This window comes from Telopea speciosissima, chromosome 10 (genome assembly GCF_018873765.1).
Source record: "Telopea speciosissima isolate NSW1024214 ecotype Mountain lineage chromosome 10, Tspe_v1, whole genome shotgun sequence".
NCBI lineage: Eukaryota > Viridiplantae > Streptophyta > Magnoliopsida > Proteales > Proteaceae > Telopea > Telopea speciosissima.
In genome coordinates, this window is record NC_057925.1 from 56518498 (window position 1) to 56546445 (window position 27948).

A 27948-nucleotide genomic window follows, 5' to 3' on the forward strand; every position below is an offset into this window, starting at 1 on the left:
GTTCCCAATGGTCCAGAAGAGAAACCGAGAAGCTGCCGTAACCTCCTCACCGTCTTCCATCCCTCGATGGAATCACGATGTCTTTTTGAGTTTCAGTCAAGATACAGGGAACAAAGTCATCATCGATGGCCTCTACAATGCTTTGTTTCAAAAAGGGATTCGGACTTTCAGAGAAGACGACGAATACAAGCGAGGAGAGAAACCAATTGAAGAATCGAGGGTCGCCATAGTTATTTTCTCAATAAAATACGTGTTTTCGATGTGGTGTCTCGATGAACTGGTGAAGACACTTGAATGCAGAAGCGGGACTGGTCTAACGGTTTTCCCTGTTTTCTGGGATGTCGATCCGTCTCATGTACGGAAACAGACCGGTAGTTTGGAGGAAGCGTTTACCAGACATGGGGAACCTTTCGAAAAGGAAAAAGAGAAGGTGGATAGGTGGAGGGCAAGTCTTACTAAAGTGGCTAATCTTTCTGGTTGGGATCTGCGAAACGTTGCCAATGGGTAATTCTTGTTGAACCCCCTCATTTATATTTTAACAAGAACACACACCCGCACAAACAGCCTCAAGACTCTGTCTCTCTCTCTCTCTCTGCTATTGCTCATAATCTTATTATTACTCTTGATTATTCGATTTTTTTACTTTCTCTTCCAATGGATTATTCTAAACCTAATATCTTGGATGGGTCATTTGAACAAAAGGAATACTAGCAGAAAAAGGGGGGAGGGGGGGAGGGGAGGAGAGAATTGGAGCTTACATAATTCTTTTTTGAAAATTTGAGTAAAGGTTCTTGGTCTTTTCATAGATACACAACAGATGTATGTAGCATTGAGCTAATGCTTTTGTGCTTGACTCTTGAGCATGAATTTATGATTCTCTTGTTCAACATTATATAAGGTCATATTTTACTAAAAACAAACTTAATTATTGAAGAAAAAGATTTCCAGACAATTTGAAAAGCTACTCCCACATGAACAACTTTTTCTTAAAAAAATTCTGCCACTTGGACTGATGATCTTTTATTAGTGCATAGGCTGGAATCCTTTGACAGTCAAATGGAAGTTTAGTGGTCCAATTTCTTTTATTTTCCCTATAATCAATCTTTAAACAGCAGTCCCAAACCAAATTATTTTTTAAGAATAATTTAGAAACACAATATTGACACATAGTGGTGGTCCTATTGGTACGAAAAATAACCCATCACTAGATGATGATGATGTGTGTTAGGGAATAATCCACACCAAATCTGGGATCTTGGATGAATTCAAATACCAATTGGGCCTCCACTTTGGGTTGGACACCTCAACAAAGTATCAAAGCCACCACCAACAGAACATATCCACTTGTGTGGCCTCTCCACCTAATTACTTAAGCTTTTGGGTTGGATAATTTAATAATGTGGGCTACATGGGCATAAAACTTAGGCTCTATGTTACCAAGTGGCAGATAAGATGTTCTTGTGGGAATAGCTTGCCATACTTCCCACATAAGATATTGGATCTAATAGTGCCTAAATTTTCTTCCTAATCTATGTGGTCTCCTTGGTTATCCAAACTGATTACCTGTTTATCGTCCTTATAGTTGTTATATCAATCATTATTTGCAGGCAGGAGGCAAAATTTATCCAAATAATTGTTGATGAGGTTTCGATTAAACTAAGTCGAACACCATTGAAGATCGCTAGTTATCTCGTTGGAATAGATTCCCATGTTGCGATAATGAATTCATAGATAGATCTTTGTCCATATGAAGTTCGTATCATAGGGATTTGTGGTATTGGTGGATTAGGTAAGACAACCATTGCAAAGGCCCTATATAATGAAATTTATCATAGATTTGAAGGATGCAGTTTTCTTGAGAATGTTAGAGAAGTTTCAAAACAACCCAATGGTCTAATTCATTTACAAGAACAACTCCTTTTTGGTGTCCTTATGAAGAAAAACTTGAAGATAAGCAACATTGCTAGAGGAATAAATGTGATCAAACAGAGGCTTCACTGCAAAAGGGTTCTTATTGTTATTGATGATGTAGACCATTCAGACCAATTAAATGCATTGGCTATCAAGCGTGATTCGTTTGGTATGGGAAGTAGAATCATTGTCATATCACGAGATGAACATTTGCTAAACGAGGCTGAAGTGCAGAATATTTATCATCCTAAAGAGTTGGACTCTCATGAATCTCTTCAACTCTTTAGTTGGCATGCATTTAAGATTGATTCTCCTCCACATGACTACAAGGAGCTTTCAAAGGAGATAGTCAATATTGTCACAGGACTTCCGTTAGCTCTTGAGGTTATGGGTTCTTTAATGTTTGGCAAAATAAGCTTATCTGAATGGGAGAATGCATTAGCCAAACTAAAAAGTACTCCTGGTGATCAAATTAAAAAAACACTCAGATTAAGTTTTTATGATTTGGATGACACGGAGAAGGATATTTTCCTTGATATCGGATGCTTCTTTATTGGAATGGACCAAAGCTATGTATCTACAATACTAGATGGATGCAACTTGTTTCCCATTATCGGATTCAGCATTCTTACTCAAAGATCTTTTATTACAATTGATGGAAAGAACAAACTAAGGATGCATGATCTTCTTCGAGACATGGCAAAGGAAATTGTTCGTGAAGAATCTCCTGAAGAACCTGGAAGACGTACAAGATTGTGGTCACGAGAGGATGTTTGTGATGTATTGGCGAAACATGAGGTAAGAGCAAACAACTTCTTATTCTTCTTAGGCAAAATTTTTTCTTTGCTTAGTGGAGCAAAGGTGGTCGGAGTAATCAAGGGTCATAAATCCCCCTTATTGTTTAAAATACCCAAACTATGACTACCCAAGAATCTGATGGACTGCCTTCTTTGTTCTGTCGCCCAGAGAACCTCCCCACTTCTTCGTATTTTAAAATTATTTGCAATTTTTATTGAAAATTATCTAAAGTTTATCTGGACGAGTATATGTCCAGAAAGTATCTCTTGGGACGCAGGATAATGACCATGGATCTTAAATCCACTAAATCTTTATGAAAGAGGCTTGTGCACGATCACTGATTCGTCAAATGGGGAGGGGGGGTAGTTTTTGTATTTCAAGTGGACCATTGTCCCCATCCAGTGGTTTGTGCGTGACCCCGCACCATGGACGGCTGTGCACGAAACCTTTTGCCAATCTTTATTGTTATTTTATGAATCGTACATAATACACATTGTTATGTAATCTAGAAAAGTTGTGTTGGTCTCTGGTGTAGCAAATGAACCCATAAAAACTCCATCGACTGTGGAGATTGGAGAACCTCCGACATGGACCTCTCCAATTTTGGACTACTGTGAAAAAAGATGTCTAAATTGTATTCGTTTCTAATTCATTACCGAAAGTCTACTTCCCATTTTCAAATTGAAGCTGGGAGATTGTCCCCACACTGCAGCTTTCAAAACCCTCTTCCTTTTTTTATTTACTTGTTTAAGATTGGTTAGCTTGGTTTTTTTATCTTAGCCGTAGGATCTTTAAGTAATAGACAGCTGGGATTATTTCTTTTAGAGAAAGATCTGAGCTTTTATTGTTGAATCAGGAGCAGAGATGTCTCTCTCTTTTATGTTCCTTCTGCTGCATTACTATAGTGTGTGTTTGCATGTGTGGTGTATTGCTTATTTGAGTATTTTACTAATCCAATTCTATTTGTTAATAGGGAACCAAATCTGTTGAAGGCATCATCCTAAACATTTCTCAATTTGAGGATGTGTCTTTTAATACTGAAGCATTTGTAGACATGCATAGTCTAAGACTGCTTCAACTCAATTATGTACACCTAAGGGGAGGGTATGAACATCTCTCTAAGGAATTAAGATGGCTTTGTTGGCATGGATTCCCTTTGAATTCTATACCTACCAATTTTGACATGGATAATCTTATTGTTCTTCACATGGAAAATAGCAGTGTTAAAGAGGTTTGGAAGGAAATAAAGGTAATGAAATAGCATCTACATATTTTTATTTAACTAGATTGAATCATAATCAAATGTGTATATATATTCAATTGGATACTTATTTCTTCTCTTCCACCCCTTTTTTTTTCATATGCAGCTGCTCAAAAGGTTAAAAATCCTGAACCTTAGTCATTCGAGTTACTTAACGAAAACCCCCAGCTTCTCAGGACTCCCCAATCTTGAGGAACTGATCCTTGAAGATTGTAAAAGTCTGGTTGAGGTTCATCAATCCATTGGATATCTTGACAAGCTTATTGTTTTGAATTTGAAAAACTGCAATAACCTTATGAAGCTTCCAGGCAGCATTGGTATGTTGAGATCTCTTGAAGCACTTGATCTCAATGGTTGCTCGAAACTGGTGCAATCTACTTCATGGTTTTCATTTCCCCAATATTTCAGTTCACTAAGAAGACAGCATACTTCTACCACTTTGCTTCCTGCTTCTTTCTCTGGTTTATGCTCTTTGAAATTAGTAGATCTCAGTTACTGCAATCTGTCAGAAGATTTGATTCCCAATGATTTCTGGAGCTTGCCATCGTTGGGAAGCTTAAGATTGGATGGGAACAGATTGTGCACCCTACCATCCAGCATCAGACATCTTTCTCGTCTTGGATTGCTTACATTGAGAAATTGTAGAGATCTCAAATTAATGACAGTGCTTCTGTCAAGTTTAACATTTTTGGGTCTAGGAGGTTGCTCAACAATGGAAATATTACCACCCAACATCAGTGATCTCTCTCGACTTCAGTATCTTGATTTGAACGGATGTAAGAGGCTACAGTCATTTCCAAAGCTTCCATCACGCTTACTCTATTTGCACACAAGAGGTTGCACATCTTTGGAAGGAGTGGACGTTAAGGACTTACAAATTTTACAAGATTTAGTTATCAACTATGATCACTTCAGTAGTAACTCTGATGAAATAGGTTGCCTTACTAGTCTTGGGAGCCTATGTTTGGAAGGCTGTGAGAGGCCTCAAACAGTGCCAAAGCTTCCATCAAATTTAGATTCCTTGTTTGTAGAAGGTGACACATTGATTTTTCTTAATCGCGGGGAGATCCAGAGCATGGATACTTCTCAATCTGTACCAGGTAACCACATGGAAGGGTGCCAGCATCCGGGGAACACTTTGAGGAAGAATAGCCTTTTCCAGGTTCTCTCTCTCTCTCTCTCTCTTAATGTTAAACATCACTCTCTCTCTGTCTCTTATAATGTTGAACATCATAAATTCTGTGGATCAGGATATACATAGGGAATTTGAAGTGTGGGGTACTGGGAGTGTGATTCCGGAATGGATCAGCCATCAAAATATGGGGTCTTCAATCTCCTTTGAGGTATCTGACTGTTCGGGTTGTAAGATCCAAGGGTTTGATGTATCTGCTGTTTTTTCAGCTGAGAAAGGTGCCGTAGATTTCTGTTCTCTCATAGTAATTTGTAATAAAACCAAAGATACTGAATGGGGTCCCATTGATGGAATGTGGCAAGTCACACGTCCACTTCCACTAGGTCAAGATGTATTATGGGTGGGCCATATTCCAATTCCTAATCTTGGGTCTTTCTCCGGACCTAAAGTTGAATTTGGCGATTACTTTGAAGTAGGAGATCAAGTGGAGGTTTCAGTAGAAATTGAGGGTAACCCTGGAGGAAGTTTGCAAGTGAAGAAGTGTGGAGTCCTAGTGGTCCACAGGCCAGATGAGGAGGAGAACCTATCAGATGATCAATCAATGGCGGAATACATGTCTGCTTCAGATAATGTTGTCGTTGTGGATGGAGAAGAATCAGTATTGGTTGATATTGAAGATGAGAATAAGATTGGCCACAATGAAGGTTTCGCAGAATTTAGCATTGATGCCAAAAGATCGAGGATTGGCCTGTAATTCCTGCTATAGTATCATTTATTGCCTTTAAGTACTTGTTGGGAAAAAGAACATTGCCTGGTTGTGTTTCCCTGCGCACCATGCACACACACACACAAGAAGGTGAAAATGACTGCCCAACCCCTCTTTTGGATGCCTCTGGTGTGTCCCTTCATTGACCTCGCACTAGTGGAAGGGCTAGCCACACGACTGAGGAGCAAACCCTTCCCCATATTTGTTTTTCAAATAAAGCTCCAATGAGGTAGTGGCTACTTGACTTTGAAAAAAGTCTAAAAAAATATTCTACAAAACAAGTCACAATAGCTTTTAGGTCTTCGTGAGCCATATATTTTCTATCAAGTCAATAGTAGTAGATATGAGGTTCGGTTTTCTAACATTTTTGTTTCAAAGGTATGCATTCCAATTATGAGAGTCCATATTCTCATTCTCAAATTTAGAATGCATTTTTAATTAAGAGTGAGAACATTGTTTGGATATATGTTAGCTAAAGTACACTCTTGATTTTAAAATGCACTATTGATTTCAAAATGCATTTCAGCATTTCATCGAACAACTTGTAGGCAACCAGAAGATTTGCTCTAAAGTAAGTTGGTCAAACATGCACCAACTAAAAAAGAACATCACCATGCACTAATAATGGAATTGTTATCCCCTCCAATTCGTTCCCTCCCCTCCTCCTCCAATTCCTCCAATTCCTCACATGGGGGTGAAAATGATCACCCTACCCCTTGCCCGAAAACACTGCCCAAGGTAGGATCTACTCTCCTTATTAGAGGAATTAGAGGAATTGAAGGTACCCACGAATTGGAGGTGATACTTATTCTTAATAATGACTCCTCTTCTCATCATGCTCCATTATCTCCCTAGACTTCCTACTCTAATTTCTCCCTTCTCATCCTCTACTCCTATGGGTGTGTGTGTGCAAGTGTGTTTAAGTATGAGCATGCCAGCCTTTTCCCATAAAGAATAAAGGGAAATGTATGTGTTCAGTCTTTTCTAATAAAGAATAACTAAAAAAGAAGGACAAATTACACATCACCCCTTGATTTTCATATGAAACTCAGATCACCCCTTAATTTTTGAAAAACTAAATCACCCCTTGGTTTAGACCCCAATATGACAAATTAGTCCCTATCGTTAGTTTTATGCTGTTAAGTGATGATGTCAGCCAGTTAAATAAATTTAAATTTCTAAACTACCCTTGACATCCAAACATAGATTTTGAAGGATAGTATTATAAATTTAATTCTAATGTTTTAGTACAAGAGTAAAATAGTGCTTTCACATCAATAATTAACAGCAGACCAACATTGTTACTGTAAAGAGAGTGATTTGAGTTTTTTCAAAAATCAGGGGATGATCTAAGTTTTGTTTGAAAATCAGGGGATGATGTGTAATTTATCCAAAAAAAAATATCACCATGCACTAACTAATAATGACTCCTCTTCTCATTCTGCTCCATTATCTTCCCAGACTTTCTTTTTCTTAATTTGTCTGTTTTCACACTCTACTCCTATGGGCGTGTGCAAGCGTGTTTAAGTACGAACATGCCAGCCTTTTTCCATAAAGAATAAAGGGAAATGTATGTGTCCAATCTTTTCCAACAAAATAAAGAGAAAAGTTTTCAAAGGGACGAAGGAAATAAACTATTTCCATAAGGTTATGTTTGAATACCAAGGAAATAAATAAATAATGAGACAAAACTCAAGATGATGTATTGATGATTGATGTATTTATCTATTTCTTTTCTCAAATCTATATATATATATATATATATTTGTTTTTTTTTTCTATTCTCCACATCCAAACATGGTTTAACAAGGGGCGGAGGTGTCTTTTTGGAGTAGTTTTTTGTCCGAAGTGTGGCTTACGCCAGTACTCTCATGTGTCTGTCTTTTTCCTCCTTAAAACAAGGAGACAGATGTATTTATTTACATGGGAAGGAGAGAGATAGACTCATGAGAGTGTTGGCATAGACCACACTCCCGACATAGAACTTTCTCCTAAAGGGTCATGTGTGTGCCCAGCCTTTTCCAATATATAAAGAATAAAAGGAAAAGTTATCGAATGGGCCAAACATGGGACCAACGGATTCACCAATTTGGATTATCTACTGTCGAGCTGCCCGACAAGACCGTGCTACCCAGATATGATGCTGTGTGCAATGTCTGCCTTACCCCTACCCAAATGCCTTTCCCGAGTGGGGGTAAGACGGTCTTTGCTCACAGCACCGTGTCTGGGCAGCACGGTCCTACCGGGCAGCTCAATAGTAGAGGATCTGGATCCGTGGATTCACTGCGTTTTCAAAGCAATTTCCACCTTTTCCAATATATAAATAATGGGGCGTTGTTCTCCGGGCTGCAGTGCAGGCTGCGCTTAGGCACATGGGGATGGGTGCAACAACCACCATGACCCCTGAGTGGCGGACCCCTGTGCCTAGGCGCAGCCCTGCAGCACAGAGAACATTCTCTCATAAAAGAATAAAGAGAAAATTATACTGCCAACCCTTGAGGTTTGTATTAAATATAGAGCAACCCCCTATGTTTTTAAATTATACAACCACACCTCCTGAGGTTTGATTAGTTGTTACAGTCAACCCCACTCCGTTATATTATTCCCGTTAAATGATACGGTGTTAGTAATTCATGACTTAAAATGACTAATATACCCCTATTAGGGGTTTGAGCTTGCCACCCCTTCCCTGCCCTGTTACTCGAATCAGAATGAGGTTTAGGGAGGGCATGGTTTACCGCTGCTTGAGAGGAGATTTGAACCACCGGAACATCTTACAGAACTGCGTCAATGAGATTCATGAGCCGGACAGGTTTACCTTTGCTCTTGCGGAGCTAATCTGAGTATCTCGTTCTGTTTTTCACCCTCCCAGAATGTAACTGCTGCATTTGTTCTTCTGTTTTCCCAAGTCTGAGCTAGGGTTTTGTGGAGAAGAAAACATGGCGGTGTCGTCCTTGTGTCGGACTCTGATCAACAAGCCATCTGTAGCAGCTATTTTTCTCGATCTTTCACTTCAAGCTCTATCTGAGTTCCTGGTTTCTCTCCCTTATTAATCTATTTTAATTTGTTAAAAAAAAAAACCTAATTTAATTTTTTTAATCAAAGGACTGGGACTTAGTTTTAATCTTCTTCTTCTTCTCACTCTCAACCAAGACTTCCATCCGTGACCACCACCCCTGTGAACCCCTCGCCGACCGCTGCAATTGCCGCCCAGCACCGCACCCCCAAACCCTCCCTCCTCTGTCCCCGACCCTTCCCTTCCCTGCGACCCCACCCCCTGCCCAACCATGCCTTCTATTCCATAACCTCCCACCCCACCCCCTTGCTTGCCCGTCCTGCCCTCTGTTCCGCAAACTCATCGCCGCCCCTAGTAGACAGGTCACCGGCCTTCGATTGGCTGAAAAATCCTCCCTAGCCGGCTGAGAACCTTAAACGGTTGCCACACCCAGTTTCTGGAATCTGGATGGATTGCAATTTGGGTTCCATACCATTGAATCGCCACTTCCGCTATGTTGCTTCCATACCATTGAATCATTTTCTATCTGAAAATATTCAGCTGTTAACAACCAACCTGTATAAATCAGGTTATAGAAGTCTCCAAGGCATTTTCAAGCACCACAACTGATCCCAAAATTAAGATTTTATTACCCACCCACCTTCCAGTCTGATTCCCATTTAAAGTCAAGTTTTCAGCCATAGAGGCAACTTCAAATTTGGGGAAGAAGAGGCAAAGTTGGAATTTTCCACTGAGTATTAACAGGATATTAGAAGAAGATAAAATTGGCATTTAAGATGTATTATTTAACACTGTTTATTCACCGTCCACTCAGGAGGTGTAATTGTATAATTTAAAAACATAAGGGATCGTTCTGTATTTAATATAAATCTCAGGAGGTAACAGTATAATTTACCCAAGAATAAAAGGGAAGGTGATTTGAGCCAAACGTGAGACCAGCGGATTCTCTGCGTTTTCAAAGCAATTTCCAAGCATTAGGAAAACCAGAAAACAAGTTGACTGAAGTTGACTTTATGATACTGTAGCTGTCGGACATTTCATTATATATGTTCATTTCGGTGGCTAACGAGTGACAGCCCAAAACCATTGTTGAGAGACGAAGCATTTTGCAGAAGCGCCTCATCCATTCATTCCCCGTCTCTACTCTATAGGAGAGGTTCCCAATGGTCCACAAGAGAAACCTCGAAGCTGCCGTAACCTCCTCACCGTCTTCCATCCCTCGAACGAATCACGATGTCTTTTTGAGTTTCAGTCAAGATACAGGGAACAAAATCATCATCGATGGCCTCTACAATGCTTTGGTCCAAAAAGAGATTCGTACTTTCAGAGAAGACGACGAACACAAGCGAGGAGAGAAACCAATTGAAGAATCGAGGATCGCCATAGTTATTTTCTCAATAAAATACGTGTTTTCGATGTGGTGTCTCGATGAACTGGTGAAGATACTTGAATGCAGAAGCGGGACTGGTCTAACTGTTTTCCCTGTTTTCTGGGCTGTCGATCCGTCTGATGTACGGAAACAAACCGGTAGTTTGGAGGAAGCGTTTGCCAGACATGGGGAACGTTTCGAAGAGGAAAAAGAGAAGGTGGATAGGTGGAGGGCAAGTCTTACTAAAGTGGCTAATCTTTCTGGTTGGGATCTGCGAAACGTTGCCAATGGGTAATTCTTGTTGAACCCCCTCATTTATATTTTAACAAGAACACACACCCGCACAAACAGCTCCAAGACTGCGAACTCTCTCCATATTGGTATATTTTTAGCATGAATTACTATGCTATTGCTCATAATCTTATTATTACTCTTGATTATTCAATTTTTTATTTTTACTTCCAATGGACTAGTCTAAACTTAATTTCTTGAATGAATGATTTTAACAAAAGGACTAGTAGCAGAAAAGGGGGGAGGGGGAAGAGGGAGGGGGGGGGGGGGGGGGGGGGAGTTGGAGCTTACATATTTTTTCTTTTAAAATTTGAGTAAATATTCTTGGTTCCTCCATATATACTCAACAGATATATGTAGCATTGAGCTAATTCTTTTGTTCTTGAGTATGAATTTATGATTCTCTTGTTCAACATTATATAGGGTCATATTTACTATAAACAAAAAATTTATGGGAAAATTACACTGCCACCCCCTGAGGTTTGTATTAAATACAGAGCGACCCCAGTGTTTCTAAATTATACAGCCACACCCCTTGAGTTTTGATTAGTTGTTACAGTCAGCCTCACTCCGTTATATCATTCCCGTTAAGTGGTAAGGTGTTGATGATTCATGACATAAAATGACTAATAAACCCCTATTAGGGTGTGAGCTTACCACCCCCTTCCTATCCTCTCATTACTCCATCTCCGTCGCTCACATTCTGTAGTGTGATTCTCCATCTCCATCAGTTTCTCGCCCATTGTCTCTTTCTTTTTCTTGTTCATGCCCTTTGCTATTGAAGCATAGTGTCTCTTGCAATTTTTTTATTCAACATTCCCCCCCCCCCCCCCCCCCCCCCCCCCCCCCCCCCCCCCCCCCCCCCCCGGCCCAAGCAGAGATGTATAAATGAATACCTGCAACTCCATCGCTGACCTGCAACTCCTCGCAGAACAGAGGAGTCCCTCACCACTTCTCTCCCCTTCCCATCCTCTCATTACTCCATCTCCGTCGCTCACATTCTGCAGTTTTGATTCTTCACCTCCATCAGTTTCTCGCCCATTCCCTGTTTCTTTCTCTCGGTCACACCCTTTGCTATTGAAGCATAGTGTCTGTTGTTGAGACTTAGGAGAAAAGCGTAGTGTCCGTTGTAATTTTTTTATTCAAATTCATTCTCCTCTTTGATGAATCTGACCAAAAACCTTACCCTTCAAATGATTGATATCCTTGGGCGAAGTCTTCGGGGTTTTCAGATGGGAAATCTCAACTGGAATTAGCCAGAAGACAAGCGATTGTTTACTCATCAAATGCTCTGAAAGTTAAAAGCGTCATGGAGTTGGAGAAGAATTAAATCTCTTCCGGTAATTTGTAGCAATCGATACTGCTCTTACGACTTCATTCCCTTACCCTGCCTGTCTTCAAAAACTTTACCCCACGAATCATGATAAGACGAGTTTCTCAGATTAAGATTTTGGTTAGTAGAAGGGAAGAGGTGAGGTCTGGTGGGGGTGTTCTCATGTAGTGGAAGGAAAATGGAAGAAATAGAAAAAGAGAAGGAGAGGGTTCGGTGGTGATGATTGTTGGGAGATAAAGTGGGAAAGCAAAATCAGAGAGACGGTGAGTGAGGTTCTTGTTAGTGGAAGGAAAGAGAAGAATATAAGAAGGGGATGGATTAAAGGGTTCAATTAGTGGAAGGAAAGAGATGAAGTGGGTCGGTCCAAAGGCAAAAGGAAAATAAGAGGTTTCGGTTTGGATTGTGAAATAGAGAATGGGATTGGATGATTTCAGTTATGAAATGGAGATGGTGAATGACCGATTAAGTTTTAGAGGGTGGATGGAGAAGTGAGATTGGAAGAAGATTTGGCTGGGATTTCAATTAGGTTCAGGTAATTGAATTTCACGGTCGTAGTTTGACCTGAAGACCAGGGCATATAGACGGGTGAAAGCAGAGGGAATAGCAGATTGGGTTTGCAGATTTTTTAGGGCTAACAGCGAATGAATGAGAGCGGGGAAAAAAAATCCGAGAGAGAATAGAGGGAGAAGAGATGAGGGAGAGATGACATATGCGGTGGAGTTGTAGTTCAGTGATGGAGGCAACTTCAAATTTGGGGAAGAAGACAACGGTAAAAAGGGTTTGTCTTGCAATAGGTTTTGGTTTATAATCTTAGAAGAGGGCAAAGTTGGTATTTTAAATATAATATTTAACACCGTCCACTCAGGGAGTGTGGTTGTATAATTTAGAAACATAAGGAGTCATTCTGTATTTAATACAAACCTCAGGGGGTGGCAGTGTAATTTTTCCAAAATTTAATTATCGAAGAAAAAATATTTCCATACAATTTGGAAAGCTACTCTCCCACATGAACAATTTTTTCTTAACAAAATTCTGTCACTTGGACTGATCATCTTTTATTAGTGCATAGGTTGTGTTGTGTGTGAAAACCTCCGTCGCCCGGTTCACCCACGGATGAGCCTGCAAAAACCGAGTGAGTGCAAGAGAGCCGGTGTGGCTCCGGCCAAAGATTCTCCGACGCTCAAGTCAGGTCTCCAGTGCAACAGCGTAACAGCTAGTAAAAAGTGAGATAAGCGTTTGAGCTCCATACCTGGGTATTTATAGGATGAGATGAGGCGGTTGGAGGAGTCGCTGTATGGTAAGAGTCCTTCCTTGGTAAGGCTCTTCCACGCGGAGCGGAGTGGAGAGTTATTTTTGGAGTAGGACTCTCGTTAAGGTAAGAGTCCTTATTGAAGCGTGATTCCGTATCGTGTCGGGATTGTGGCTCGATCCTTATCCCGCGATTCTCGGGTTGCGCCGTCGTGGCACCGTGATCTCCGGTGCGCTGTTATTGAGACTTCTAAAGAGGGCTCGGCCTTAGTGATTGGCCTAGGGTGGCTGTGGCCTCGGTGCTCGGCTTAGGGTGGCCGTGGCCTCGGTGCTCAGCCTAGGGCTGCAGTGGCCTCGGTGTTCAGCCCTGGCCTCGGCGTATGTGGCATGGGAGTTCCCTCGGTCATGTGGGAGCTTGGCCGAGTCATGACACTCTGTTTATGGTCGACTTGTGTGGGCTCGGCTCGGGGCTCGGCAGGTCTGAGCCTCGGCTATGGAACTTGGCCATGTCGGGGAGTTCGTTTTCTTGCTTTGCGCCTGGTATAACGCCGCGCACCAGGTTCTCGGCCCAGTTCTTGGCGGGCTAAGTGCTCGGTCGTGGTGCTCGGCCAGGCAATGGTTAAGCTGATATCATTCTACTGAAGGGCCGGTTCGGTTCTGATGTGCTCGGCTCGGTCATCGGGTTTAGTCTCTGTATATCCACGTGGCGCTTTCTGGTTGGTTGGGGATTCCCTGACTCATCACAGGCCCCCCACTCATCAAGGGTCGGCTCCGCCTTGATGAGTACAGTCTCTCCGCCCATGGCCTGCTCTACCCCGAGGCCGGGTTCGAGCTCCTTCTCTCCGGTGACTTGATGTTGTACGGACTGACAGTTGAAGTATCAGTGCCACGTCACCCGACTCTATTATGGCGCTCGGGAATTCGAATCGTCCTTTGATCTGGACCGTTGAATCTTACTGAATTCTCCTCAGCCGTTGGGTCTCAGCAGCTCAGAGGTTATAAATAGGCGACCATCCTTCTGTCATTCTTCACTGTTTTAAATCTTGGAGTGCTCGGCTAGCTCGGAGTTCTCAGCTCTCCTTGTGCTCGGCGCTTTCCAGCTTTCAGCTCGTCAAGTGCTCAGCTTTCGTTCAAGCTTCATCAACCAGTAAGTCTTCTCTCCTCGACATGTCAGTTGGTAGTGGTCAGGAGGGCGGAGTGCTCGCCAGGGTGGGCAAGGGTATGAGTCCGAGCCGAGAGCTCGCCGCCCATTCTCCCCTAATAGACCTGTTAGGCTCCACCTCGGACGAGCCCCTCGCAGTGGAGCCTCGCCAGGGCGATGTTGCTGAGGTCCCTCTGCTCCAGGAGTCCGGCCATGAGGCCCAGCCAATTTCCGCAGACCGAGCCGAGAGCTCGGGATCGTCCTCATTGGGCGATGAAGAGTCGAACGGAGAGAAATTTTCTGAGGATGGGGTCGGCTCGGGAGATTCGACCACTGACATCCCCGAGCCCGAAGAGGGAAGCGTCGGCACGGTGGAGAGCACAGTCACCGAGGCTGACCTCGGATGTCTGAGGGCCGCTTACGCCATTCCCGAGGACATTGTGCTCCGAGCTCCCAACCCAGGGGAGATGGCCTGTTTTATTCGGCCCGGCGAGGTTGCATTGTACGAGATCGCCTTTAGGTACGCCTTTCGGTTCCCGGTGCTTCCGCTGGTGGACCAGATTTTTGATCGGTTCCATCTGTCCCCAGGTCAGTTGACGCCGAACGCGTGGTTACTGATGTACGGCTTCCACGTCTTTTTTCGCCTGATGGACCGAGCCGCGAGCATGAATCTCTTCTCCCGGCTCTGGTACTTGAAAAAATCCACCGAGAAGGGGTGTTATTATTTCACTCGCCGAAAGCAATAGTGCTCGGCGCTGAACTCCTACAAATACTTGGACCGAGTGCCGACCTTCAACAAATATTGGAAGCCTCGGTTCTTCTTCGCCTCCATCTCGGACTGTCCCTTCCGAGCTGAGTGGAAGGAAATAAAGCTCAAGTACGTCAACCGAGTGTTGCCGTTGAACGAGTACGAGCAGACCTCGTACAACTTGATTTGTCAGCACCATCCTTTTGACGTCCAACAACTCCTGAACGAGGAGTTCTTGCAGGGGTGGAATCTGACCCCAGGTAGGGACTCTGAGCCGTCCAGTTGGCTGAGCCCCTTGCCTTGGGCAATTTTTCGTTCCACTGTGGGTGAACATATGCTTGGCCGTCGTGCTTGGCGCTGAGATGGATAATCTCATCAATAGCCTCGTGGGTCAGCCGGCCTATGAGGGTTGGTCTTATAACTTTGTTGCCGACCTATGAGGGTCGGTCTTTGTGGTCGGCCAACCTGTGAGGATTGGTCTTACGACATGATCGCCGATCTATAAGGATCGGTCTTTGATGTCGGCCAGTCTATGAGGACTGGTCTTACGACTCGGCTGTCGACCTATAAGGGTCGGTCTTCAACGTCGGCCAGTCTATGAGGACTGGTCTTACAACTCGACTGCCGACCTATGAGGGTCGGTCTTCAACGTCAGCCAGTCTATGAGGACTAGTCTTACGACTCGGCTGGCTTTTAACTCAGAATGTTCTTGAAAATGAGGGGGAATTTCCGTTTATTGAATCATGAAAATGCTGGCCGAAACCAGGTACATATGTGCTCGGTCAATGCCGAGCTGAGCTATATACTTTACTGAAAAAATTTCTTTAAATTTTTCGAGTTCCAAGGCCTCGGTACCTTCTTGCCCCCCGGAGGCTGCAAGCGGTACGTCCCTGGGCGAATTTGCTTGGAGACTATGTACGGTCCCTCCCAATTTGGCGCTAACTTTCCTTGCTGTCTTGGCTGGGAAGCGCTGAGTTTTCTGAGGACGAGGTCTTCTTGGCGAAAATGCCGCTCCTTCACTCTTGAGTCATAGTACTTTGCCGTCTTCTGTTGGTAAGTTGTGTTCTGAAGTAAAGCACTCTCTCGGACTTCATCGAGGAAATCAAGATTGGCCCTGAGTCCATCTTCATATGTTTTCTCGTCGAAGTTGAGTACTCGATACGACGATGCTTTGACCTCGATGGGAGTGAGGGCTTCAGTTCTATATGTTAGCCGAAAAGGGCTCTCCCCTGTTGGCATTTTTACCGTCGTTCGATACGCCCGTAGGACGCTCGGTAGTTCTTCCACCCATCTTCCTTTGGCTTCATCCAGTCTTCTTTTGATTCCCGCAAGTAGTATTTGGTTAGGCATTTCCTCTTGCCCATTGGCTTGTGGATGAGCTACCGAGACCGGGCGAAAATCGATGTAGAAGTGCTTGCAGAAATCTCGGAAGCTCGGGTTGTTGAATTGCGCACCATTGTCCGTGAAGAGTACTTTGGGTAGCCCGAACCGGTAAATAACCTTGTCTCGGAAGAATTTCTCCATGTTCTTCTCGGTGATGGTGGCCAGGGGCTCAGCCTCGACCCATTTGGTGAAGTAGTCGATGGCCACGACTACGTATTTTCGATTTTCAGAAGCCGGGGTAAAGTCTCCTAGAATATCCATCCCCCACATGGCGAAAGGGATCAGACTCAGCATAGAGATCATATTCGTCGTAGGTCGGCTCGACACTGGCGCAAAGAGCTGACACTTCTCGCATGTCTTCACATATTTCATGGCCTCTTCTTGCATTATTGGCCAGTAGAACCCTTGCCGAAGTATCTTGTATGCTAATGCTCGGCCTCCCATGTGGCTCCCGCAGATTCCTTCGTGTATTTTAGCCAAGGCTTACTCGGCCCCTTTTGGTCCGAGGCACCGAAGGAGAGGAGCCGAGATAGCTCTCTTGTATAATACGCCGTCGATCATTGTGTACTTGGCGGCTTGGATCTTAACCTTCCTTGCTTCGTCTCAACTTTTCGGTAGCTGATCGTTTTCCAAGTAGTTGACGATCGGGTCCATCCAGGTCGGCCCGTCTTCCTCAATGTGTTTGACACTTTCTTCTTATAAGGAGGGCTTCTCAAGAATCTCTATGCACACTGATTGGCTCAGATTTGGGAGGTCGGCCTCGGCCAACCTTGACAAAGAGTCTGCCACGGCATTCTCTTGCCTCGTCACTCGGATCATCTCGAAGTGTTCGAGCTCAGAGATCTGTGCTCGGGCTCGGCTCAGGTATGCTACCATTCTTTTATCCTTTGCCTCGTACTCGCCATTGACCTGGTTGACGACCAGTTGTGAGTCGCTCCGTACTTTCAGTCGGTTTGCCCCTATGGCTTTGCTAACTCGGAGTCCGGCTAGGAGGGCTTCGTACTCGGCCTCGTTGTTGGAGGTTGGAAACTTAAATCTCAGGGCGTATTGTATGCGAAAGCCCTCGGGGCTAACCAACATTAAGGCTGCTCCACACCAGACAGAATTGCTCGAGCCGTCAACATTCATGACCCATGATTGTTTGGTTTCGGGCTCGACCTCAGCCTCTCCTGCTGATTTGGCATCCTGCACCTCGGGGTCGGGTATAGTGCATTCCGTTATGAAATCCGCCAGAGTTTGTCCCTTTATCGCCGTCCTCGGCTGATAGCTTATGTCATACTCGCTCAGCTCTACTGCCCTCGCGATCAACCGACCCGACACATCCAGCTTGTGCAGTATCTTCTTTAGGGGTTGATCAATTAACACCGTGATTGGATGAGCTTGAAAATATGGTCTCAGCTTCCTTGTGGCCGTGACGAGGGCAAATGTTACCTTCTCAAACTTGGAGTACCTCGTCTCGGCGTTGACGAGGACGTGGCTGATGTAGTATATGGGCTTTTTGTGCTCGGCCCTCCTCCCTGATTAGTACCGCGCTGACCGCAACCGAGGTCGTGGCAAGGTAAATTTGGAGTTCTTCTCTAGGCTCGGGTCAGGAGAGGAGAGGCGGATTCTCCAAGTACTTCTTCAAGTCTTCAAAAGCTTACTGGCATTCATCGGTCCATTTGAAATCCTTCGGGCTTCGAATATTCTTCAAAGTTTTGAAGAATGGGAGACACTTGTTGCCCGATCTCGACATGAACCGCGCTAGCGCCGCAACTCTTCTGTTCAGTCTTTGCACCTCTCGGATCGTCTTCGGGGGGCTCATCTCTAAGATGGCCTTAATCTTCGCCGGGTTGGCCTCGATGCCCCGAATGAAGACCATAAAGCCGAGGAATTTTTTCGAAGTTATGCCGAAGGAGCATTTGGCGGGGTTCAGCTTCATTTGGTTCTTTCTCAGCACGCTGAAGGCCTCTTCCAGGTCGGCCAAATGATGCTCAGCCTTCAAGCTCTTCACCAACATATCGTCTACATAGACTTCCATGTTTCTGCCGATTTGTGCACGGAATATGTAGTTCACCAACTGCTGGTACGTTGCTCCGGTGTTCTGTAAACCGAACGGCATGACCTTGTAGCAAAAATTTTCTTGGTCGGTTCGGAAAGCCGTGTAGGACTCATCCTCTTTGTGCATTAGAATTTGATTATAGCTGGAGTACGCATCCATAAAGCTCAGCATCTCGTGCCCGGCAGTGGCGTCTATCAACAGGTCGATCCAAGGCAGCGGGTACTCATCTTTCGGGCACGCCTTGTTGAGGTCGGTGTAGTCGACGCACATCCTCCACTTTGCATTCGGCTTAGGAACCATGACGACGTTCGCTAACTAAGTCGGGAACTTTTCTTCCCGGATGAACCCTGACCGTTGGAGCTTCTCCACTTCCTCTCTGATCGTGGCTTGCCGATCAAGAGCATAGTTCCTTCTCTTCTGCTGGATTGGCTTTCGGCTCGGATCCACATGGATTCGGTGCTCAGCTATGTGCCTCGGTATGCCCGGCATGTCGGCGGCTGACCAGGCGAAGACGTCGGCATTCACCTTCAAGAAGTTTTCGAGCCGATTCCTTTGTTCTTCGCTCAACAATGATCCGAGTTGTATTGTCTTCGTTGGATCTTCATCGCCGAGGGAGAACGGGATGAGGTCTTCCACAGGTCTTCCACGTCTTTCAGTGAGTTCATCCCGCTGGTCGTCAGGGAGGTGCTCGGCGCACATTGCCATTCCTCGGACATTTCCTTTGTTTTGCTTAACAAAGGCGGCGTAGTACTCTTGGGCCTTCTTTTGATCACCTTGGATTTCTTCGATGCCGTTCTCCGTGGGGAACTTCATCTTTAAATGCATCGGCGAGATTATGGCTTGGAGAGCGGTCAGCGATGGGCGGCCGAGTATAGCGTTGAAAGCCACCACCGACTGTACCACCATGAATTTGACTTGGATCGTCGCTTGACATGGAGCTTGTTCGAACGTGACCAGCATGTCAATTGAACCCTTGATCGTGGCGGCGGCTCCCGAGAACCCATGGAGGGAAGTTCCTTCCGGCTTGAGTGCCTCATCACCAAAGCCGAATTGTCGGTAGGCGTCTAGCGACATAAGGTCCATGGATGTGCCCGTGTCGACTTATACCCAATAAACCGGTCTCCTCGCGATTTCTACCTGTACCACCAAAGCATCGTCGTGAGGAAAACTTATACCTTCGACGTCGGCTTCGGTGAAGGAGATTGTCGCCTCGGACTTTGGCTTTTTGCTCTGCATCTCTGCGACCCCTATGAACCGCGCATTCGCCTTGGCCTTCCGAGTGGATTCTTGTCCGGGCCCTCCGAGGATAGTGTATATGGGGGCTCCCTTGTCATTGCTCGGCCTTGATTCATCACCCTTCTTTTCGGTCCGGTCCTTGGCCTCGTTGTGCTCGGTCCTTCGGCCATCTGTCCTCGGCTCGGCCTTTCTCCTGTCGCGATCCTCGGGTCGCCGACCCCCACGTTCTTCTTGGCCCCCCTTGATGTACCGCTTCAAGTGCCCTGCTTTGATCAACTCTTCAATTTCTCTTTTTAGCTGATAGCAGTCTTCGGTGTCGTGACCGGTGTCCTTGTGGAATTGACAATACTTGTTGGGATTCCGGGATGACCCGGCTTGCATCGGCTGGGGTCGGCGGATGTACCCGCCGTCCTGTATTTGCATCAAAATCTCCTTGCACGAGGTATTCAGGGGGGTGTAATCGGGGCTCCGAGCTCGGTCTGATCTCTCTGCTCGGCGATCAGTCTTGGGCCTCTTTTCATCTTTGCGGTCATCGGTCATCGACCTTTTCTTCTCGGCCCTGCCTTCGTTCCCCTTCCGGGCTTGGAGCACCTCCGCCATATTTGCAAACTCATTGCACCTCTCCAAGAGCTCGGCCATATTTTTGGTCAGCTTCCGGGCCAAGTCCTTAATGAGGTCCATGTCAGTGAGTCCGTTGCTCATCGCGGAGTGGGCCGGGGCCTCATCCAAATCCTTGATGTCCAAGGACTCTTTGTTGAAACGCGAGACGAACGCTCAGATCGACTCATCAGACCGTTGCTTCACGCTAAGGAGGTTGACCGTCGTCTTCTTGTGCTTCATGCTACTCTAGAAGCGCGTGACAAAGGCTCGGCAGAGCTGAGCAAAGCTTGTTATGGAGTTCGGCGGCAACCAGGAGAACCATGAGGTCGTCGCGCCCTTGAGAGATGAGGGGAAAGCCCGACAAGAGACAATCTCAGTTCCCCCGTACATGGTCATCATCGTATTGAAGTAGTTGATATGATCCGTCGGGTCAGTCGTCCCGTTATACCGGTCGAAGGGAGGTGGGTTGAACCCGGCCGGTAGTGGTGCGGTCATGATCTCGGGAGGATAAGGGTGTCGTCCGACTACGGAGTAGGCGTCCTGGGTCGCCTGTTTCTTCAATCCCTCCACCTGCTCGGCCAAGTCTCGTAGTCGCTTCTCCAGCTTAGTTTCAGTTGCTCGACCGTTCGGCTCGTCCACCTGGTGCAAGTTGTCCTGTTCATTCGGTCGAGGTCGGCCATTTTGTGCTTCAGCTCGGGATCGATTCGCTCGGTCGTCCCATTGGGGCCGGCCATCAAGGTCGGCTCGGTCAGCCTTACCCCTTCTTGTTCCTCTTCCTACTTGGAAGTTGGACCCGCGGGGGCTTCTCTGTTGCTCTTCTCGGAGAGGCGAGCTTCGACGCCAGGGGCTATGGCGAGATCTTTCTCCTTGCCTCGCGACACACCTCCCATTTGGCTTGTCCCCTTGTTCTCGGTGTCCCCTCGGTTGCCCGTCCTCTCCGAGCCGACCGGAAAATACCGATCTTCTCGCTACCGATGCCACTGGTTCGATCTCTCGCCCGGCCCTCGGGCTCCGACAATGCTCCTGCTCATCCCGTCGAGCGCTCCTGTTGGGACGCAGAGGAGGAGTTTTCTGATGGGGCGGATGAGACGACGCTGCTCGGCCCAACGCCGGTCACCATTTTGCTGCAAGTTTCCCTCGATGAGCAATGGTGCTAAAGGGGGTGCGATTGGTGGCTAGCCTAGCAACCCGCCCTGGGCCATCTATCCCATGAGAGTTCGCAGCATCTCGTTGGTATGCAGCAGTTGAAGCTGAACGTCCATGACTTATCGGTTGTTCGCCGGGGCTTCCGGATCCAAATTTCCCGGCACGGGTGGTGGCAGCTGCAAATTCAGCCCTTGATGGTTTGGATCGGCCCTCGGCCGTCCCTCTGCCGTCTTGTCCAGTACACTTCCACCATTTCCACCCTCCACCGGGGGAATCGGATTGGCCGTGGCGCCCACCGCTGGGCTGCGTGCCTCCCGCTCGCGGGGGTCTTCCAGTCGAGCCTTGTCGCGACTTCTCAGGGGGCGACGAACGTCTCGCCTGCCTATCCGGCTGCGGCTCGTCTCCGCGGGAGGCAGAACCGTGTTGCCCCGATCTTGTTTGCACCACCATTGTCTTCGCTCCTTGGATTGGCAGAAATGACGATGACTGATAGACGTCGTTCTCACAGACGGCGCCAAATCTGTTGCGTGTGAAAACCTCCGTTGCCCTGTTCGCCTACAGATGAGCCTGCAAAAACCGAGTGAGCGCAAGAGAGCCAGTGTGGCTCCGGCCAAAGATTCAAGACGCTCAAGTCAGGTCTCCAGTGCAACAGCGTAACAGCTAGTAAAAAGTGAGATGAGCGTTTGAGTTCCATACCTGGGTATTTATAGGATGAGATGAGGCGGTTGGAGGAGTCCCTGTATGGTAAGAGTCCTTCCTTGGTAAGGCTCTTCCACGCGGAGCGGAGTGGAGAGTTATTTTCAGAGTCGGACTCTCGTTAAGGTAAGAGTCCTTATTGAAGCGTGATTCCGTATCGTGTCGGGATTGTGGCTCGATCCTTATCCCGCGATTCTTGGGTTGCGCCGTCGCGGAACCGTGATCTCCAGTGCGCAGTTATTGAGACTTCTAAAGAGGGCTCGGCTTTGGGCAGCCGTGGCCTCAGTGATCGGCCTAGGGCGGCCGTGGCCTCGGTGCTCGGCTTAGGGCGGCCGTGGCCTCGGTGTTCGGCCTTGGGTGACCTTGGCCACGGTGCTCAGCCTAGGGCGGCCGTGGCCTCGGTGTTCGGCCCTGGCCTCGGCGTATGTGGCATGGGAGTTCCCTCGGTCATGTGGGAGCTTGGCCGAGTCATGGCACTCTGTTTATGGCCGACTTGTGTTGGCTCGGCTCAGGGCTCGGCAGGCCTGAGCCTCGGCCATGGAACTTGGCCATGTAGGGGAGTTCGTTTTCTTGCTCTGCGCCTGGTGTAGCGCCGCTCACCAAGTGCTCGGCCCAGTTCTCGGCGGGCTAAGTGCTCGGCCAGGCAATGGTTAAGCTGATATCATTCTACTGCGGTTCTGATGTGCTCGGCTCGGTCATCGGGTTTAGTCTCTGTATATCCACGTGGCGCTTTCTGGTTGGTTGGGGATTCCCTAACTCATCAGGTTGGAATCCTTTGATAGCCAAATGAAAGTTTTGTGGTCTATTTTCTTGTATTTTTTATATAATCAATCTTTAAGCAGCAGTCCCGAACAGAATTAATTTTTTTTAGAATAATTTAGAAACACAATATTGACAAATAGAGGGGGTCCTTGGTATGAAAAGTAACTAATTACTAGATGATGACTTGTGTTTGGAAAAAAAATTTCACATCAACCAAATCTGGGATCTTGGATGACTTTGTTGAGGTTATGGGTATTTCGGTAAATTTCCTGTATAGGGTTTTCTCTAAAAATCTATAGCGAGAGTTCTTTCCTAGTAATTGAAAAATCTGAGAGAGGTCTGAGGAACGAGCGACTGTAACCTATTCTCCATTGATAGTGAAGCAGATCTCATCTCACCATGGACGTAGGCAACCTTGCCGAACCACGTAAATCTTTGTGCACATTGTGTGATTGTGTTTTCGATTTCCATTATTCTCTGCATCGTGTTAGGTTTTACAGACTTCATGTACCAATTGGGCCTCTACTTTGGATTGGATACTTCAACATAATACCAAAGCTACCACAAACAGAATATATCCACTTGTTGGTCCATTTAAGAAGGACCACATGTGCCACATGTATGGCCTCTCATGAGGGGTCACATATGAGAGTATGTTAGGGAATAATCCCATATATATGGACTAAGTCTGGAACCGTGGATGACTTTATATATATACCAGTTAAGCAAGATTTTGGGTTGGATAATTTAATAATATGGGCTACAGGGGCATAAAACTTAGGCTCTATGTTACCAAGTGGCAGATAAGATGTTCTTGTGGGAATAGCTTGTTATACTTCCCACGTAAGATATTGGACCTAATAGTACCTAAATTTTCTTCCTAATCTATGTTGTCTTTTTGGTTATCCAAACTGATTACCTGTTTATCAATCGTCCTTATAGTTGTTATATCAATCATTGTTTGCAGGCAGGAGGCAAAATTTATCCAAATAATTGTTGATGAGGTTCTGATTAAACTAAGTCGAACACCATTGAAGATCGCTAGTTATCTCGTTGGAATAGATTCCCATGTTGCGATAATGAAGAAGTCATATATAGATCTTTGTTCATATGAAGTTCATATCATAGGGATTTCTGGTATTGGTGGATTAGGTAAGACAACCATTGCGAAGGCCCTATATAATGAAATTTATCATAGATTTGACGGATGCAGTTTTCTTGAGAATGTTAGAGAAGTTTCAAAACAACCCAATGGTCTGATTCATTTACAAGAACAACTTCTTTTTGATGTCCTTATGAAGAAAAACTTGAAGATAAGCAACATTGCTAGAGGAATAAATGTGATCAAACAGAGGCTTCACTGCAAAAGGGTTCTTATTGTTATTGATGATGTAGATCACTCAGACCAATTAAATGCATTGGCTATCAAGCGTGATTCATTTGGTATGGGAAGTAGAATCATTGTCATATCACGAGATGAACATTTGCTAAATGAAGCTGAAGTGCAGAATATTTATCATCCTATGGGGTTGGACTCTCATGAATCTCTTCAGCTGTTTAGTTGGCATGCATTTAAGATTGATTCTCCCCCACATGACTACAAGGAGCTTGCAAAGGATATAGTCGGTGTTGTCACAGGACTTCCCTTAGCTCTTGAGGTTATGGGTTCTTTAATGTTTGGCAAAAGAAGCTTATCTGAATGGGAGAATGCATTAGCCAAACTAAAAACTACTCCTGGTGATCAATTTCAAAAAACACTCAGATTAAGTTTTTATGATTTGGATGACACAGAGAAGGATATTTTCCTTGATATCGCCTGCTTCTTTCTTGGAATGGACCAAAGCTATGTATCTAAAATACTAGATGGATGCGACTTGTTTCCAGTTATCGGAATCAGCATTCTCACTCAAAGATCTCTTATTAAAATTGATGGAATGAACAAACTAAGGATGCATGATCTTCTTCGAGACATGGCAAAGGAAATTGTTCGTGAAGAATCTCCTGAAGAACCTGGAAGACGTACAAGATTGTGGTCACGAGAGGATGTTTGTGATGTATTGGTGAAACATGAGGTAAGAGCAAACAACTTCTTATTCTTCTTTGGCAAAAGTTTTTTTCTGCTCAGCGGGGCAAAGGTGGTCGGAGTAATCAAGGGTCATAAATCCCCCTTATTGTTTAAAATACCCAAAATCATGACTGCCCAAGAATCTGATGGAATGCCTTCTTTGCACGGCCGCCCAGAGAACCTGCCCACTTGTTATTTTAAAATTTGCAATTTTTATTGAAAATTATCTGAAGTTTATCTGGACGAGTATGTCCTGTCCAGAAGGTATCTCTTGGCACACAGGCTATAATGACCATGGATCTTAAATCCTCTAAATCTTTATGGTTAAGGGGCTTGTGCATGATCGCTGATTCGTCCGTCAATAGGGGGAGGGGGTAGTTTTTGTATTTCAAGGGGACCATTGTCCCCACCCAATTATTTGAAAATTATTTGCATTATCTGAAAATTATTTCTTTTGAAGAAAGATCTGAGCTTTTATTGTTGAATCAGGAGCAGAGACGTCTCTCTCTCTCTTTTATATATGTTCCTTCTGCTGCATTATTCTAGTGTGTGTTTGCATGTGTGGTGTATTAGACTGTTTTACTAATCCAATTCTATTTCTTAATAGGGAACCAAATCTGTTGAAGGCATCATCCTAAACATTTCTCAATTTGAGGAGGATGTGTGTTTTAATACTGAAGCATTTGTAGAGATGCACAGTCTAAGACTACTTCAACTCAATTATGTACACCTAAGGGGAGGGTATGAACATCTCTCTAAGGAATTAAGATGGCTTTGTTGGCATGGGTTCCCTTTGAATTCTATACCTACCAATTTTGATATGGAGAATCTAATTGTTCTTGACATGGAAAATAGCAGTGTTAGAGAGGTTTGGAAGGAAATCAAGGTAATGAAAGAAATAGCATCTACATTTTTTATTTAATTATATTGAAGTGAATATATATATATTTTTCAATGGATACTTATTTCTTCTCCTCCACCCCTTTTTAATATGCAGCTGCTCAAAAGGTTGAAAATCCTGAACCTTAGTCATTCAAGTTACTTAACGAAAACCCCCAGCTTCTCAGGACTCCCAAATCTTGAAGAACTTATCCTTGAAGATTGTAAAAGTTTGGTTGAGGTTCACCAATCCATTGGGTATCTTGACAAGCTTATTGTCTTGAATTTGAAAAACTGCAATAACCTTATGAAGCTTCCAGGCAGCATTGGTATGTTGAGATCTCTTGAAATACTTAATCTCTATGGTTGCTCGAAACCGGTGCAATATTCTACTTCATGGTTTTCATTCCCCCAATATTTCAGTTCACTAAGAAGACAGCATACTTCTACCACTTTGCTTCCTGCTTCTTTCTCTGGTTTATGCTCTTTGCAATTAGTAGATCTCAGTTACTGCAATCTGTCGGAAGATTTGATTCCCAATGATTTCTGGAGCTTGCCAATGTTGAAATTATTAAGATTGGATGGGAACAGATTGTGCACCCTACCAGCCAGCATCAGACATCTTTCTCGTCTTGGAGTGCTTACATTGAGAAATTGTAGAGATCTCAAATTAATGAAAGAGCTTCCGTCAGGTTTAAAGTTTTTGGGTCTAGGAGGTTGCTCAACAATGGAAATATTTCCATCCAACATCAGTGATCTCTCTCAACTTGAGTATCTTGATTTGAACGGATGTAAGAGGCTACAGTCATTTCCAAAGATTCCATCATGCTTACGCCAGTTTCAGACAAGCGGTTGCACATCTTTGGAAGGAGTAGACATTAAGGACTTACAGTTTTTACGAGATTTAGTTATCAACTACGATCACTTCTGTAGTAAATCAGATGAAATATGTCGTCTTCCTAAACTTGAGAGCCTAGTTTTGGAATGCTGTGAGAGGCCTCAACCAGTGCCAAAGCTTCCATCAAAGTTAGATTCCTTGTTTGTAGAAGGTGACATGTCGATTTTTCTTACCAATTGCAGGGAGACCCAGAGCATGGAAACTATACCAGGCAACCAAATGGAAGGGTGCCACCATCTGGGGAACAGTTTGAGGAAGAATAGCCTTTTCCAGGTCTCTCTCTCTCTCTCTCTCTCACAATGCTAAACATCATGAATTCTGTGGATCAGGATATACATAGGGAATTTGAAGTGTGGGGTACTGGGAGTGAGATTCCGGAATGGATCAGCCATCAAAATATGGGGTCTTCAATCTCCTTTGAGGTATCTGACTGTTCGGGTTGTAAGATCCAAGGGTTTGATGTATCTGCTGTTTTTTCAGCTGAGAAAGATGCCGTAGATTTCCGTTCTCTCATAGTAATTTGTAATAAAACCAAAGATACTGAATGGGGTCCCATTGATGGACTGTGGCAAATCACACGTCCACTTCCACTAGGTCAAGATGTATTATGGCTGCGCCATATTCCAATTCCTGATCTTGGGGCTTTCTCCGGACCTAAAGTTGAATTTGGCAATTACTTTGAAGTAGGAGATCAAGTGGAGGTTTCAGTAGAATTTGAGGGTAACCCTGGAGGAAGTTTTCAAGTGAAGAAGTGTGGAGTCCTGGTGGTCCACAGGCCAGATGAGGAGGAGAACCTATCAGATGATCAATCAATGGTGGAATACACGTCTGCTTCAGATAATGTTGTCGTTGTGGATGGAGAAGAATCAGTATTGGTTGATATTGAAGATGAGAATAAGATTGGCAACAATGAAGGTTTCGCAGAATTTAGCATTGATGCCAAAAGATCGAGGATTGGTCTGTAATTCCTGCTATAGCTACATTTCCTATATATATATATATGGAACACAAGCCCATTATTGAAACAAATTCATTTGCAAGCTGGATACCCATGTGAGTTCTGGAGAAATATTTTCTTTTATGGGGAAAGTTCTCCTTCAGCCATATTATACCGTTCGTGGGATGAAAATCATGTAATTTGTGACATTGAAATCATGTAAAATACAGGTCTTGCAAATTCAGATGCCTTTTGTTTTCTCTCTTTTTTGGATAATCTACATATAATTTC

General features: G+C 44.7%; 1 pseudogene; it reads left to right on the forward strand.

The window, feature by feature from the left end:
* LOC122641405 lies at window positions 1-27779 on the forward strand (annotated as a pseudogene).
* The last annotated feature ends 169 nt before the right edge of the window (window positions 27780-27948 follow it).